Source organism: Stenella coeruleoalba, assembly GCF_951394435.1.
Source record: "Stenella coeruleoalba genome assembly, chromosome: 1".
In the NCBI taxonomy this organism is placed as follows: Eukaryota; Metazoa; Chordata; class Mammalia; order Artiodactyla; family Delphinidae; genus Stenella; species Stenella coeruleoalba.
Genome location: NC_137169.1, coordinates 140,013,837 through 140,019,836, shown reverse-complemented (window position 1 = coordinate 140,019,836; position 6,000 = coordinate 140,013,837).

Here is a 6,000-nt window from a genome sequence, read left to right as displayed (position 1 = left end):
TAATTCTGGACATTAATCTTTGGTTTAATATAGTTAAATTGCGTGTGTCTGCGTACCACGGGCATGTAGATACATGTATATAATAGGTAGTTACACAAATATACAGAACACGGAACTGGAAAACTACTTATGACTTGGCTTTAAACAAAGCATAAGGAAAAGTCACTTTTTATATTTAAAACTGGCCTTTATTTAGTTTTACATTCCTAAAGCTGGCATGCATTTATTGGGCTGATTTTGAAAGCAATTCAAGATTTTTTAATGCCCAAGAAACTGGCAACTTACAGGGCTATCCAATATGAAATTGTAGAACCCAGTAGAATACTCTCTAGATGTGCCAGAATGCACCATGAATGAATGAACAGAGAAGTAAAATACAGATGGAAATGATTTCTTGCTTAAATAAGCACTACTCCCCTCCCCCACCCCAAACGGATTATGTAGAAAGAAGGGGAAGGGTAGCAGTTTGATCTCAATAGTCTCACACAGTCGTCAAAGTTGATCAATTCCCCCTCAGTGGTTCTTAACTAGTTTTCTATCTTTGGTTGCTCCCGTAAGCTTAGCCTTAAAATCGGTCTAGGGTTTTTATCTTTGAAAACGGAAGACTTAAATACCCTAACTGATGATGTCATTTTCAGTGTGAGGCCACTGAAACAGCTCACTCATAATTTCTACTTAGTCTTTGCCACAGGATGGGCCCCTAGGGGCACATTTCACAGTCACCTGAGGGACCTTTTCCAACCCTCTCCCTCCGGTCGGAGCTGAACCTGCCCACTCTCCCCTTGAGAATTACTCTAACTGATGGGGTGTGTTGCAACCCTCAGGTGTGTTGGGGGAGAAAATAATTTGACGATAACCAATCAAATAAAAAGCCCAACATCTGGCCAATTATCAGCTCCTTTCCAATATGCTGATGTAGATGTTATATGATTCAACATTCAGATAACAGAATTTTCTTCTTAATCCAGCATTTGCCATCATGTAAATGCTGCTTTAGATTCAGTGGATTTCGTGTAAAAACAATTTGTTTCTAGAGATATACAGAAATGTTAACAGCCTAGCAGTATATATATATATATTTTTTTTTTTTTTTAATTTTCTGGGAGAGTTCAAAACATGGTGCATAGTCAAATTACTACCTATGTTCTTATAAATTTTTTTTAAACTTTTTACTTTTAAAATATTTTTTAACATCTTTATTGGAGTATAATTGCTTTGCAATGGTGTGTTAGTTTCTGCTTCATATCAAAGTGAATCAGCTATACATAGACATATGTTCCCATATCTCTTCCCTCTTGCTTCTCCCTCCCTCCCACCCTCCGCATCCCATCCCTCTAGGTGGTCACAAACCACTGAGCAGATCTCCCTGTGCTATGCGGCTGCTTCCCGCTAGCTATCTGATAAATTTTTTTCTTTTTTTTTTGTGGTACTTGGGCCTCTCATTGTTGTGGCCTCTCCCATTGCAGAGCACAGGCTCCGGACGCGCAGGCTCAGCGGCCATGGCTCACGGGCCCAGCCGCTCTGCGGCATGTGGGATCTTCCCGGACCGGGGCACGAACCCGCGTCCCCTGCATCGGCACGCGGACTCTCAACCACTGCGCCACCAGGGAAGCCCCTGATAAATTTTTTAATGAAGCTCTAACAATTATGTAGAAATGTCTCTTCATAAACAGAGTTTTAACACAAGAGGAAATAATTTGCACTGCAATTCACCGATCAAAATCACATTGCTGGACTTCCCTTGTGGCGCAGCGGTTAAGAATCCGCCTGTGTTGGCGAGGAAGGAGAGAAACTGGAGCACACACGTATTACTGGTGAGAATGTCAGATAGCACAGCTGCTGTGGAAAACACCATGGCAGTGCTTCAAAAACATAAACATAGATTTACTATGTGATCCAGCGATTCCACTTCTAGGTATATGCCCGCGAGAATGGGAAATAAAAGTTCGCACAAAAACTTGTCTACAAATGTTGATAACAGCCTTATTCAAAACGACTGCAAAGTGGAAACACCCGAAATGGTTCTCAAATGATGAATGTAGAAACAAAATATGGTGTACCCATATAATGGGATATTATTTGGCAATAAAAAGGAATTAAGTACATGTTACAGCATGAAAGAATCTTGAAGACATCATTTTAAGTAAAAGAAGCTAGACACAAAAAGCCACTTGTATGACTCCATTTATATGAAATGCCCACAATGGGCAAATTCATAGAGATAGAAGGTAGATTGGCGGTTTCCAGAAGCTGACTGGGACATGATGATGGGAAGTAACTGCTAGCAAGTATGAAGTTTCTTTTACAGCTGATGAAAATATCCTGGAATTAGACTGAGATAGTGGTGATGGTTGCACAACCTTAAAAATCTACTAAAAAAAAAACAGAATTGTAAACTTTAAAATGGTGAATTGGGTGGTATATAAGTCATATCTCAATTTTTTTTCAAGTTAGGGGAAAATATTTCTGAAAATATTTCTCTATAATAAAAGAACTAGGAGCTTTATTTTGAACAGACTGGAAGGAAGAATGTGATAAGAGGGGAGATAAATGTAATAAGAAAAACATCTAAGGAACACAAAGTGTGGGTACAATTAAATTTTTCATTGAAGGCAGTTAAGAGCACAAATGAAAGTTAAGAAAATTTTAAAAGTGATAAGGAAAAAGAACTCTAAAAGAATAATATAAAATTCAGAGCATAATGACAAAAATATAAAACAAAACAAGAAACAGGCACAGAGAATAAAGAGTGAATTCTCATGCTAAGTCTTATGAATATGAATTTTCTTAGGAGTTAGGATCCTGTACTTTTCCTTAATTGTTATGAATCATTTTGTTTATCTAGCTTGTAAAGTCAATGAAGGAAACACCAATTCTTTCTTGTTCACTGCTGCATTCACCCTACCCACCAATTCTCAAGGCAGAGTTTGGCGTGTGGTAGGTAATCAATAAATATTTGTAAAATTAACTATATTAGTTGTATGCCAAAGGGACAAACCAGAACAAAAGGACAGAATTGATCACAGTTAGAATAGAAAAAAAATTCTGAGCTCACTAAATAGCAATCCAGAATTTGAAGGGATTTCTAACATCTAGATAAATTTAATTAGAAACCCATATAATAAGAAAAAGTTGGGTTTTAAGAATAAATAAAATAACTATAAATATTCAGACTTCTCTGAATGCCAAAGATGATGGAGGAGCAATGTTTTCAGACTTTTAAGGTAATCGGACTGTGACCCAAGAATTAAATGCCAACTCAAGGGATCACTTACATGCTAAGCCCAAGTAAAGAGGCTCTCAGGTAAAAAGGGCTCGAAAATATACCAGTTCTGTACCCTGCCTGGGAAAAAATATCATAAAATCCAGCAAAACTAAAAGTGGATTTAGGCATAGGAAAGGTATAATATAAAGAAACAGTAATAAACATGGAAATAAGTTAAATAGAGCTAAAGCATTATTAGAATAAATAATAATTATAAGTAGAGTTAAATTTAATACAAATCCAAAACTATTTATTGGGAGAGAAGATAATAATTTATGGTGTTTCTGAATCTCTTTCATGGCCTAGCAAACATAGAAAACAGTATTTTTATTAACATAAGTGGACGAGGCTTCTGTCAGCCTCAGGCCCTACTAGGCAGCCCTATTAGCTGAGGGAACCAGCATCTGGGCATAACCGTAGCCCAGGGTGCCCAATTGCACATAAATTTAGATTTTGCTGTCCTTGAGATGGAAAACCAATAAAGAGTTTTAATAACAAGCAAATGGTAGGAGGGAAAAAAATCATGGAACAAATCTCAGTATATACTGTACCTTAATTTGACTAAAATGTATCTTGCAAAATTAGCATACACACACATTCACACAAATGTTACCGTATTATCTGGAAGAAAATAGTAGGAGAGTTTGATTGATTTCTTTACACTTTTCCTTATTTTCTAAATATTCTACAATCAAATGTGGGTTTTTTTTTTGTAATCTACAAACTATTGAAGATAGTATAAAGTTTTCTTAAAAATGTTTATTTTGTCTTATTGCAAACAGTCAACAGTTTAATGAAACAGGACAGTTTTGCCTCAGATTCATTTTATAATATATAATATATAGATTATAAATAAAAGAAATAAGCATCCAAGTATGTAACTATGTTGATGAACATGGTTTGCTGTGTAGTATATCCATTCATTTAACGAGTGTTATAATGATATTTATTCAAAATATTCTTAGTCACTATAATTTCCAAAGATAGCTTAATTTCCTTTAAGCACTTTGACTCTTTTTGACATTCATTCTCCTTAACTTTGTCTGAAAGTCTCTCCACCCCCTCACCTCCTCCACTTCCCAGGCAGCTTGTCCAGAGGACTAAACAATTTTGTGTTCAATTCCTTAGCTGCTCATTTAATTTCCTTTCCTTAGAAGAGCCATCGTCTTTCTGCTTCCTTTGATCCCCGTGAATGTATCTTTGCCCTATTCTGTCCTAATTTACTATTTAATTTTGTCAACTTTGATTTTTGTTATTCTCTAAGCAACATGAGAGAGAACAGTTCCATAGTCCTGGGCATTCTACAAATCTAATCTTTGGCTGTCCCAATCGGAAAGAGAATTTTTTTTGATCACCCTACTTGTTTTCTCCGTACTCTGTGTTATTTATGGTAATTGAACCAGCTGCCACATAGCTAAGCCCGGAAATCTTGGTGGTTTAACACACTAAAAATCGTTTTTTCATTCATGTTGCTGTTTAATAATACCCTTCTTCTGGTAGCTACTCCATCTGAAACTTGTGGCCCCAAGATCACTGAGGAAAGGAAAGAACTGAGATAAGATGATTTTAGGGCTCATCCTGGAAGTGGCATATGCAATTTCTGCCCACATTTCATTAACCAGAATTTACCCAACCACAACCTAACTGCACAGGAAGCGGAGTTTTGCTGTGTGCCCTAGGCAAGCAACTGGTGAGGCAAGACATAGCATTGTTTTGGCCGCATTCTCTGAGACATATTCTCAGTGTCTATTTACTAAAGCTGGGTTTCTTGAGAAACTCTCTCAACACAGTTTTCCTTTTAGTTTAATAAAACATTGAACATGTGTCAAAATGTTTTCCATCACCAGTGTTATAGACAAATCAGAGGATGCTCAAATGTTTGCTGTAATTATGGATAATAATCTAGCTCTCTCGGCTTTTGTACTCCAATACAGTGGAGAGCAGTTTATATGCTTTTGCAAACCAATATAATTATTGGTGCTTTGAGGCTTATTGATGTATAGCCTGGCAAATACTTCTCACTTGTTCTGTTGAATTTTCTTACCCCAAATTTGAGGTAAGAAGGCCCCAGGCCTTCCATTCAGTGGCACACAGCAGGTTTTAATATATATTTGTAGATTAAATACATTTGTCATAATCTGTTTGGGAAAGTGGCAGTTGAGATAGAAGGAAAGAAGCTTTTGGATTCCTGGTAACTTTGATTCTTCTCATTCCCTCAGACATTGGGGCAGAACACAAGAGCCTCTTTCCTTTTCTCTCCTGTTTTATTTCCCAGGGCCAAATATAGGTATAATGGGATAAGGGGCAGTACATAGTTTAGTGGGGGCCAGAAAGAGGAGAGAATAAAGGAGGGATCTGCACATTTATGTAATTCAACTGATAAATTGTAAACTCAAAGCTAAAAGTTAAGCTATTGCTATTTTTTGACATCCTATAAGAAGTAGAAGCAATGTCATTCGATATGGGGTTAATACCAGAGATGGTGGAGGCATTGCTCTTAATGGTTTTAGTTGACACCAGGTTGACTGTGCTCAAATTCCTTAGAAGTCTGGCAAAATTATTTTCCTTTTTAAATGTCTGGTAGAAATAAGAGAATCATTTATGAAAAGCAGCAATAAGGAACAATTGTTTCAAATTTTCAGTGTCTTCTCACTGGAACCTATGTAATTACAAGTAAACACTACACACATATGCAAACTGGAAGCAGTCAGTAGTGTTTCATTGGTAAACCCAAA